The 10733-nt window shown below is 44.7% G+C and overlaps 1 protein-coding gene and 1 pseudogene across 1 annotated transcript in view; one reads left to right on the forward strand and one right to left on the reverse strand.

The window, feature by feature from the left end:
* The window catches only part of Pdzrn3 (PDZ domain containing ring finger 3), a 244735-nt gene that overhangs the window by 100073 nt on the left and 133929 nt on the right, over window positions 1–10733 (reverse strand). The gene's annotated exons all lie outside the window — the stretch shown is intronic.
* LOC105741956 lies at window positions 1924–6521 on the forward strand (annotated as a pseudogene).

A 10733-nucleotide genomic window follows, 5' to 3' on the forward strand; every position in this document is an offset into this window, starting at 1 on the left:
TTTTTTTTTTTTTCTTTCTTCAAGGTATCTAAAAACAGCTCTTGGGTAGGCTGAATAATTTCTGTATCCCTATTTGAGGACAGTGCAGATGATTTGGAGGACCCGTGACCTCCCAGTGATTCCTTGCTCCCTGCCAGAAGGGAGACCTTTCACTGCTCATTACTTACAGCAGTCACCTTTGAGGAGTTTCACAACAGGGCGCGACCTCCAGAAAAAGCACCTAATGAGCCCAAGAAACCATTTTCTTCTCTCAGAGAAGAGTGGCAAAACCGCAGCATCACATCCCTACAGCAGGCTGGCTTTCTCCAGTTTAACCATAAGCTCTTTTCAGTAATGCTGTGAAGGAGGCTCCAGGCTTTTGTATTTCACAGAAGCAAATGAAAGGTACAGAGAACGTTTAGATTTTAAGATTAACTGCCGGCAGATGTAGTCAGCCCAGGGCCCTAGCTGTGCCATGACATCCCTCTTAGAAGCAGAGTAACTAAAATCTGAATGTTTCCATTAAAGGTTTCCTTGGAGTGAGAGACTGTATTGTACCTTTCCAAAGGACCCCAAGGTGGTCAGGGATAGAAATACACAGGCACCACTTGGGGAACTGAAGCTTACCGTGAAGAAAACCCATCCCCGATTACAAATACCTCTGAGCCCTCCATCTATCTTACCCTTCCTCTTCTCAGTCCTGAGGCCCAGCCTCAGTAGCTCCTTTCTGGCTCTCCAATGAGGCAAGTTCCTTCCTACTTCCGGGCCTGGGCACATGGCTTATTCTTGCCACCTAGAGCAACTTTCCTGCCAAGTTTTCCCTTGTCTGTCACCTACTGATAGCTTAAGCTTTCCCCTAAATGATGTGTCATCCCAGCAGCTGCTTGCATCGCATCTATAAAATAGTCTCTTACCATCTTGCTCTTTCTTTGTCCTTATCCCATATTTATTTCTTACCAAACACTTTAGTAGAAATTGTATTTATGGGGTAGTTTCAGTCAGTCAGTCAGTCAGTCAGTCAGTCAGTCAGTCAGTCTGTCGGTCTCTCCAGCATGACTGCCACCTAACATTCAGGAGGACCTTGTGCTGAGGTCCTTAGTGCTCTGCAGCCATTGCCTTGAAACTCACAATAATTTTATCTTTGAATTTGTATCTAACATAGGAAATGTGCCAAGCACACGGAGCACGCACCAGGAACTCAGAGGCGGCTTGTGCAATCCCCTGTGGGCCCTGCTTGGCTGCCCTTCCCTGTCTCTGCAGCCAATTCTTATCCTTGTGGCAACTGGACAAGGGCAGGGCTGGACTCAGGTGTGGGTCTGCGGCATCTCAGGATGGGGCACAGCAGGTCACAGTATGCTCCATGTGTGCACCACATCTAGACACAGGTCCTGCCATCACTTGGAGCTCACCCATTGGCTGAAGATTAGGCTGAGTAGGGGGACACCTGGCTCTGCTGCCACTCGTAGATGGCACAGTGAATCAAGCAGCAGCTGGTAGGAGAGTGGGCAGCTGGTGGGCTGTACATGTGCTGAGGGATGGTAGGAGCTGCCTGGGTCCTGTGAATATTTCCCTTCCCTAGGAAGCAAGACAGACATTAAATGCCCAAGAAAAACATTCTGACAGGTAGGCAGAGAAGCCACGAAAGATATAGAAGGAAAGGTTATATATATTAGCACCTTTATTGTGTGTTCTCTTGCTTTTTTGAACAACAGAGCATCTTAGGCATTTCGTTTTGCACTGCTTCCTGTAAATGGCATGGCTAGCCTGGTTTACCACTGGATCCCTGGCAAACAGGAGAGCAACAGATATGCAAACTTTGTTGAACAAAACCCTTCTGCCCCAGTGCCTGTCAGAATGGTGTAAGATACTGAGATACAGGATAATGATTGGCGGGATGTTCTATAGAAGACTCAGTGCTATGCCAACGTGGGACCAGCCTGGGCCATGGGCATTGTGGATTCCCACATTCCTGCAGGTACCCAAGGTCATGGCGGTACAGGGGACTTTTTGTCCATAAATCTGACTACAAAATAAGGGTCTAATTTTATGAGTAGCTTATAGAATTAGCCATGTCATTTATAATCACATCTCTTTCTGTGAGAATTTAAGAACTGACTGAAAAAATCCTTTGATGAGATGATTGTAAGTGGCACTGTCTGCCCTACAGAACCTTAAGGACATTTTCATCCCAAGCAACGAATTGCATCTTCACAGCCTGGCATACCTGCAAACCTGATGGGGCTCATCTCTCTCTCCAAGCCTATGGCAGAGTCCCTCTTCTTGGGCGTTCTCTTTCTCTCCCTCCCTCTTTCCCTCTCTGTAGCACTAGGGTTAGAACATAAGGCTTTTACTCTGAGCTAGCTACATCTCCCCCTTTTAAAGTTTTAGAAAGTCTTATTAAGTCCTAGGTTGGGCTCAAACCTACAATCCTCCTTCTACGACCTCCTGAGCACAGGGACCACAGGAGTGTACCACCACATCTCCCTTGATGCTTACAATTCTATACCAGGGACCGGCTTCCGCCGTTGCTCATGGGAACCTCAGACTATGCAAGCTGTATGGAGAGAAAACCACAGTGCTCCTACTGAGAATTGTCACTTACATCCAGCCAGCATGAACTGATGGGCTCAGCTCTACACACCACTGCCTAGCAAAGGGCTCTGGCCCATCTCAATGGACATCAGAGCAATTCTGGCTTCCTTGTGCACAGCACATCTTTGGGGGCCAATCAATAGAGGTGACTGACAGATCCTCACCACTGCATTTGTACCAGTGACCACTTGAAGATGTTTCTCCCACTAATTCTAGTAACAAGTTGAAATGTGAGAATAGTCAACAAAAATGGAGAGAATGGGCTTGTTTTTCTTTCCTGCCGACTCAGCATGCACTCCCACTTAAGAAGGCTGGACTGTTAGGGTACAGTCACCAGAAATCCTGGCTCTTGGCAGCTGAGTGAACTCAGTCCCCCACTTCTGTCTTCTCAGGTAAGGAACGCGGGCAGTGGCTACCACTCCTTATATCTGGACTTTACAGGAATACAAAGGACTCAGCACAGCTGGCTGCCAAAGAAAACAGCATCCCAAGGCTCGCTGGCCAGGGGCAAGTGTGGCACAGCAGTCCTTAAAGCACAAGGCCTCTCATTCCTGCCTCTCTCAGGCTAAAACTACAACAACAGGAGCCAGCAAAAACCTGCCAGGCAAGCTCTCCAAGTTCAGGGTCAGTTCAGCTCCCTCCAGGAAAGCTCTAGGAGGTGGCCAGGACTCGCAAAGCGCCCTGCTCAGCTCTCAAGTGCAACCCTGTGGCCTCCTGACAGGCGGGCTGTAGGAGCCCCTGCACCACCAGGACTCCTGCTCAGGTTGCAGAAACTCATATTTTAAATCACTGTAATTCTCTCTGGGCTTCTTAAGAGGCATTCTCGCAACCCCTGCCATTCCTATATGGGGCCTGTACAAAGATTAGCCTATAAATGACTCAATGGTTCACCAGGGACCTGTTTTATAGTCTGCCCCAGGGAGTGGCGCATGTACCCAAGAGGGAACTGTGGTGCCCTAAGTGTTTTCTGCAGCACGGCTAGGTTCTGTGCCACTCAAGTGGCCGCAGACTTGCTTTCTGGAGCTCATCCGAGAGGGCTGTACTGCCAGCTGGGGCTTGGGCCCCTTATTCAAACATAGATTTAAACTGTGTATGAGGTCATGGGAGAAGAGGTTTGTTAATTCAGGCCACAAGGTTTTCTCATCACTGGGAAGAACAAAAGGACCTTGTGTGGAAGGGCCCGACTGGACTCAGCATTCCAAAGATTGTTGCTTGGATGCTCAGCACGCTAGCAGCAGATGAATTTGGGAACATCTGCATCAACATGTGTGTCTCCAGAGCCCCCGCCACCCTCTCTTGAAAGCGAAGCACACAAACCATCCGAAGGGGAATCACGCACCTCCTGAGGGCTGCCTGGGAGAGGCCCTCCACCAGCATTGTTGCAGGCTGACTGCTCCGAGATTCGGCCTCCCTCCCAGGGCTACACCAGACCCCCACCAATTCTTAAAATCAACCTGGGAAATTTCTAAATTGGTTCCCAGCACTAAGTAATCTGAATATTTCACAGAAAAGTGAGTCCCCTGAGCTTGCCCCACTCACTGCCTCAATCTGGCACTATGCCTCCCCGGCATGAGGGGCTTCTGAGTTTGTGACCCTAGCTCTGTATCTGCTTTGAGAAATGTGGGATTTAACAATTATTATAGCACATGGGAGGTGCACCCCTCAGTACTGATGTATACAGTGCTATAGTCAGTGAGCACAGAGGTGTTTCCATGAAAGGTCCCTTTTCCCAGGAGTGGGGTAGTGGAAGGCACGGAGTGAGGCATACTTGTGCGAAGGGGCAGTGTGGTGCCCAGGCCTTCATCTGTAGACAGGGACATACCCAAAGGTTCCCTTAAAACTAAACATCTAGTTGGGTGTGTCAGGGCACAACTGCAATCCCAGCACTCTAGAGGCTGAGACAGGATGTTTCTAAATTCTAAGCCAGCCTTACATTAGTGAGACCTTAGCTCAATAAATTTTTTAAAAGAGGCTATGGATGTAGCTCAGAGTAAAGGACCTAGGTTCAATTCCAAGGACTGAGAAAGAAAGGAAGAAGTAGCAGCAGAATCAGAATCAGAACCAGAAGCAGAAGGAGGAACAGAAAGAGGAGGAGGAAAAGGAGGAGGAGAAGGAGGAGAAAGAGGAAGAGAAGAAACAAAAAAAGAGACCAATGTTAAGTGGCAGAAGTTGGTCAATGCCTAGACCTAGCTGAGCCAAAAGCTAGATAATCCTATTTTTCCATTGCTTGAGCCAAAGAATTGTCACTTGTGTTTTATTTTTCAGCTGAGGCCAATTTGGGCCAAGGTTTTACTCTGATTTTTTTTTTTTTTTTTTTAATGTATTTAGTACAGGGTCTACAGAGTCTCGCTAAACAGATTGGACTTATAGGGATCCTCCTGTTTTCAGCCTCCCATGCTGGGATTACAGGTGTGTGCCACCATGCCCAGTCTCAGTCCCAGTTTCAGCATGCCCCGTGGGCAAAACCGGGACAACACCCCAAGGATCAAACCCCAGTCCCTGTGCCTGCCTAAGAGGCACTTTAGTCCCCTGAGCTATCTGGCTGGCCCAGGCCAGGGTTTTGACACACATGTTCCAGGACACTACGATCTTTTTTCACTGGCCCATCCCCTTATTCACACCAAGGCTTTTCTGCTACAAAACAAGACAGAGAAAGATTGAAATCAGAGTGAAAATGAAAAGGCTATTTTCATTCTTTTGAATGTAAGCAATTACAGGTATTTAACTCTACCTACGGGAAAACCAACTTTGTCTAGGTGTCCAAACTGAACCATTCCCTAAAACAATTCCCTTTCTTTGGGTAATTGTGAAGCCCAAATTGAGACAGTCCTGATACATTTCCATACCATTACTCTGTGTGTGTGTGTGTGTGTGTGTGTGTGTGCGTGTGCGTGTGCCTGTGTGTGGGCACCAGCCATCATCCAAATTAGCCATAAAGAAGCAGACATCTCACGTACCATTCATGAAGGAAAACGTTCATATCTATGAAATAGTATTGATAAATAAGTTTCATGGCAATCGCACATGAATTATTACGGAATTATCTTTTATATTTATGGTTTTTAATACATGCTTTTATTCTACTATACTTAAAGGCTGTTGGCTTTGGATACAGTTGCTTAGTTGCTTCAAGATATTTAATATATAAAGTAGTTTTTGGTTACTTGTGATCTGTCTTTCCACCTACGTCTTGATGTACCATACAGCCTCATTTGTTAATTTAGCTCCCTGTGCCCTTTAGCAGGAAAAGACAACATCGTAAGAGCACACATATTTATAAAAGTTGCAAATTGATTTCTGGCTCCCTTACTCACCCCAGGATAGACTCTTTGGCTTAGTTTTTGAAGACTAAATAGTCAAAAAGCCAGTATTAAAAAAAAAAAACTGCAAATTTTAAAAAGTCACTTTACAAAATTAATTATCAGAAAACCTCTTTCAATAGAAAAAGTTCATTTAGGAATTAGCTTCTGGCTGTTTCCCTGCCGCTGCCGAGTCCCGCGGAGGCGGAGGCTCAGGTGTGTTCAAGATTCGGCTTCGCCCAGAACCCACCGCATGGCTGAGGAAGCATTGCTGCTGGAGGTGTAATGTACGTCAGTACTGCTTTACAAGAGGTGCTAGGACCGCCCTCATTCACGATGGCCTTGCGCGCGGGCCTCGCAAAGCCTCCGAAGCCTTAGCCAAGCGCCAAGTGCATCTCTGTGTGCTTGCATCCAACTGAGATGAGCCTATGTATGTGAAGTTAGTGGAGGCCCTTGGTGTGCTGAGCATCAAATCAACCCGATTAAGGTTGAAGACAAGAAACTCAGGGAATATGTAGGCCTCTGTAAGGTTGACCTTGAGGGAAAGCCCTGTAAAGTGCTTGGTTGCAGTTGGGTGGTGATTAAGGACTATGACAAAGAATCAAGGCCAAGGATGTCATTGAAGAATACTTCAAATCAAGAAATGAATAAAGATTTTTAGTTCACTTAAAAAGGAATTATCTTCTGTTTTAAAAGAATTTTAGTTACAAAATACATGAATATATTTTGGTTACCAAAAATGGAAACATTTGGTAGAACTAAAATTCCTTTTGACCACTGCCCCTTCCACAGTGGAACTGCTTTCACCTATGTGACAGATCTTAGTCTGAAATCTATACTGCACGTTCATTCATCAACTTTATATATTATGTTGTAACTTGCTTTTTTATATCAACAAATGAGTCTTAGAAATCTTTCCTTGTTAGGATGCATGCATTTGTTTCATTGCTTCTTTAATTCCATACTTCAGCTATTCTGTGGTTGACGGATGCTTAGGATGTTCGTATTTATTTATTTTTACTTGGGATGTTTAGAATTTGGGATGTTCTTTCTCTGTGATGAACAAGGCTTCAGGGACCCTCCAGGAAAGAGTCTGCTCACACGCAGCAGTCAGAGCTTCACTTTATGCTCACTTGTAGAGTCACACATTGTCATGTAAAACTTTTATGATATTGGTCACCAAAATGCAGATCCAACGAAAGATAATGTGAAGTAAAAGTGTGTCTCTAGTTTTGGAGGACCATTCACTTTTCCAAAGCTATTGAATCAGTAAGTTTGCTTAAGATGAAAAGCATGAAAATCAGAGATTTTTACTTGACCTAATTCCTTGCTCTCCCCACCCCCTTTCGCCTGCTTCTGCCAAGAATTCCAGCACCAGTTGATCTGCTCTTAATTGATGTGTTAATTACGAGGATTGTCTACTCACCCAAAGTACAAGTCTTAAAGACTTTTAGGAAGTTGAAAGTCAAATAATGTTTGAAAATATGATTATGTTTGAAAAAACTACTTCCAAAGATGAATTCCATCTTTAAAATAAAGTGCGCATCATACACAAAATCACACACACCCATGGCATACACGGCACAATGGCCTTGTGCTCACCAGTCAGCTTGAGACCATCCTCCCAGCTGTCCATACGGATTGAGAGTCCCACACGATTACCCAGTTCTTTCTGGGTAAATACTATCTTGATTTTTTATGTTTACTTTCCTTTAACTTTTAACTAATATGTTACAGAAAGTTTTAAACTCATCAAGAAGTAGAGAGAATACTTCTACTACTTGATTTAATGATCAATCATCTGTGTTTAATTCACTCCCATTCTTTTTATTTCTTGGAGCATTTCAAGGTAAATCTCAGAAACAATGTCATTTCCTAATACTTCACACTGTAAATGCAAAGATTTAGGAAAAAATGTAGCTAGCATGCTGTTATCATGCAGTTCATCCTAATTTCTTTGTTTCATCTTACATCCATATTCAAATTTTAACTGACAAAAGTATTCCTTTTATAGTTAGCAAAAAAAGGTTATATTAGGATATAACCAAAAATATACATTATTTAAAAATATTTTATTTAATGCTTTACCAAATGATCAATTGTTCCTTCAAACTGGCAGGCAACAATGAAGTTGTGCTGCATAAGCAATACCTCACTTAACACTCTCAAGCACTGGCAGGAAGCCCGTGGAGGGCAGGCCCCATCCCCTTCCTGTCTCTGTCACAGTGACCTGCAGAAGGACCAATAGCTGAGTGCAGCAAAGGGGAGGCTTTTAAGACTGGTGAGCATATGGATGCTGCTAACAAATGCACTCAGTTACATGACTATCACAATGGGACGGATGTAAACATTAGGGCCTATTTTCCAAGTTTCAAACTAAATGGGTCAATATTACAGAGTATTTGGGTTGGGAGCTTGTTTATGTCTCTTTCTTAAAGAAAGCATATGATTAATTTCGACATGACCACTCAGGAACATTTGCTTCCCTGTTCTGTTTGCTTCATACACTCGGGGAGAAAAATGAACGTTTATAAAGCAGTGACACACACGCATTGATGGGGAGATTGTTAAGTAAGTGACAAAACAGCTTTTGTGGGGCATCTGGGCCCACTTTTCCAGGTGTACTTACTAATGGTGAGAAAACACAAGAGAATCTGTCTTTAAAAGCTAGTATCATAGGCTCTTCTCAATTTTTAAAAACCCCAACTAGAAAGGCTCAAGCATTAAAAGGTGCTTGCTGATACATTTAAAATTATTTACTTAATCTGGAAAATTTCCAATATATAGAAAAGAGGACAGTGGCTTGAAGTCTATGTCCTCAGGTGGCTTTAGTACTTACCAACTCATTGCTAAACTTGTTGACATACCTTGGTTTCTTGAGAGTGATGTAACACAGGAATTGACCGGCCGCCTAGAGCTCCTCTGGAATGGAAGGCAGGCGGGAAATGCCCCAGAACTGGCCCCACTGGCTCTGCACAGGACAGGATCTCACACCTCTGGTGGGCATCACAGACTCACACCCTCGCCAGGGCAAAAGGGCCCTGGTGAGACTGAATTTTGAGGGGAAGGGGACCTGAGAGGTGAGCGGGGCCTTGGGAGAGGCTGTGCTGACCCCATCGGAGCCTGCAGGGCTCCCACTGCTCCCAAGTCTCTAGGGCAAGGGCTATTTCAAAACTCACTTTGGAGAAGGGAAGGCCAAAGATCCAGCCATTTCACCTCCATCAGGAGCAGATACAAAAATCGTGTTTTGATCCCTCTCTTTCCAGATGTGGTGAACCAGACCTTGTCACTTTATATGACAAGGACAATACTGTCTAGTGCCACCCCTCTCTCTGACACCATGCTGTCTCTCTTCAGGGCCCATCTGTGGGAGACCTTGCTCATGCCCTGACTAACCAAGAAGGCCCTCACCTTCAGAGTGGGGACAGGAGGACATCTGGATGTCACCCTCATGACTGCAGCTTGGGGAGCAGCTGGCACAAAACACTGCTTGCAACTAAGCAGCAAAAGAGAATGTAAGACAGAGCAACACTTCATTCCCAGTATCACCTCCTGACTACATATGCAAGCAAAGCTGCAGCAGGTATCATTTCTCCTGCAGGCTATGTCCTAAACAATGACTGTGTGCAATGCGTTGCAAGCTAAGCAGATGCTAAAATGTCTCAAGTGCACAGAGATCCAGGAGGGAACTCTGCACCCACAAGGGCTGGGTGGTGGCTGTGCTAGTCACTGGTCGGCCTTGTGCTGCTTTCTGTAGCAAAAGCTGAGGGAACCATTGCAGTGCGAGCAGAAATCAAACTCAGTGGCTGCATGTCGTGAAAGCGGGGGATTCTCAGGGCCGGTGACGCCACGTGAGAAGGATAAGGCTTCACACAGCTGGTTCTGAGACTCAGTGAGACTTTGACCCCTTGTTCTGAATCCCTTAGTAACCTGCCAACCATGGGCTTCCTTTCTGGTATCCTCTGACACCAGCAGGTCCCAGGCTGTTCCCAACAATGGTACAGAGATATATTAGGGCCTACATCCAGTGGGTCTAGACCTCACTGAGTTTTCACATGAAGTCTACAGAGTGATCTGGGTTCAGCCCTGACCAAGTTACAAACCTCCAAAGCTCAGACTGGTCCCCAGATGATGCTGGGAACACAGAGCCACCTGTTAGGTGGAGGCCTCCACCCCTCCAGGCCTTCAGGCCTGACTTGCAGCCACTCACATCCCTGTGCATCCTTACCTCAATTCATCACCAGAACATTCCAGAAGCACCTGTTATCATTACCATAATGCTTCCAGGTAGGAATTCTAGATGTGAATTAGAATTTGGATTCTATCCAAAATTCACTTTGGATTTTCTGCAACTATCTTAATTCTGAAACTATCTAAGTGATTCCCAAGAGGTTACAAAACTCTTTCTTTCTTTCTTTCTTTCTTTCTTTCTTTCTTTTTTTTTTTTTTGATGGAACTGGGGATTGAACTCAGGCCCTTGTGCTTGCCAGGCAAGTGCTTATTCTACTCAGCCATCTCCCCAGCCCCTTGCTGTGGGTTTTTTTTTAAATTTTTTTTTCAAAGTTTTATTGATAAACAGCAATGAGACAGTTTCAAATCTAATCGGAAGTACAGTTTCAACAAATAATACACTGCATATATTCTTCTCAGTGGTTAATTGCTATGCAAGAAGTGGACTTGTAATCCTATTTACAAGCACCATTAGAACAAATCATTCTATTCTTTAAGAGAATGCAACTATATATTTATCCTAACCACTTTGAATACACAGATATAAAATGGACATTCATCGGTATACCCCATTTTTTCTAAGTTCCATTATTGAATATTATAGGTGTGTAAACTCAGCAAAATATTCTAAAA

This window comes from Octodon degus, unplaced genomic scaffold (genome assembly GCF_000260255.1).
Source record: "Octodon degus isolate 3935 unplaced genomic scaffold, OctDeg1.0 scaffold00030, whole genome shotgun sequence".
NCBI lineage: Eukaryota > Metazoa > Chordata > Mammalia > Rodentia > Octodontidae > Octodon > Octodon degus.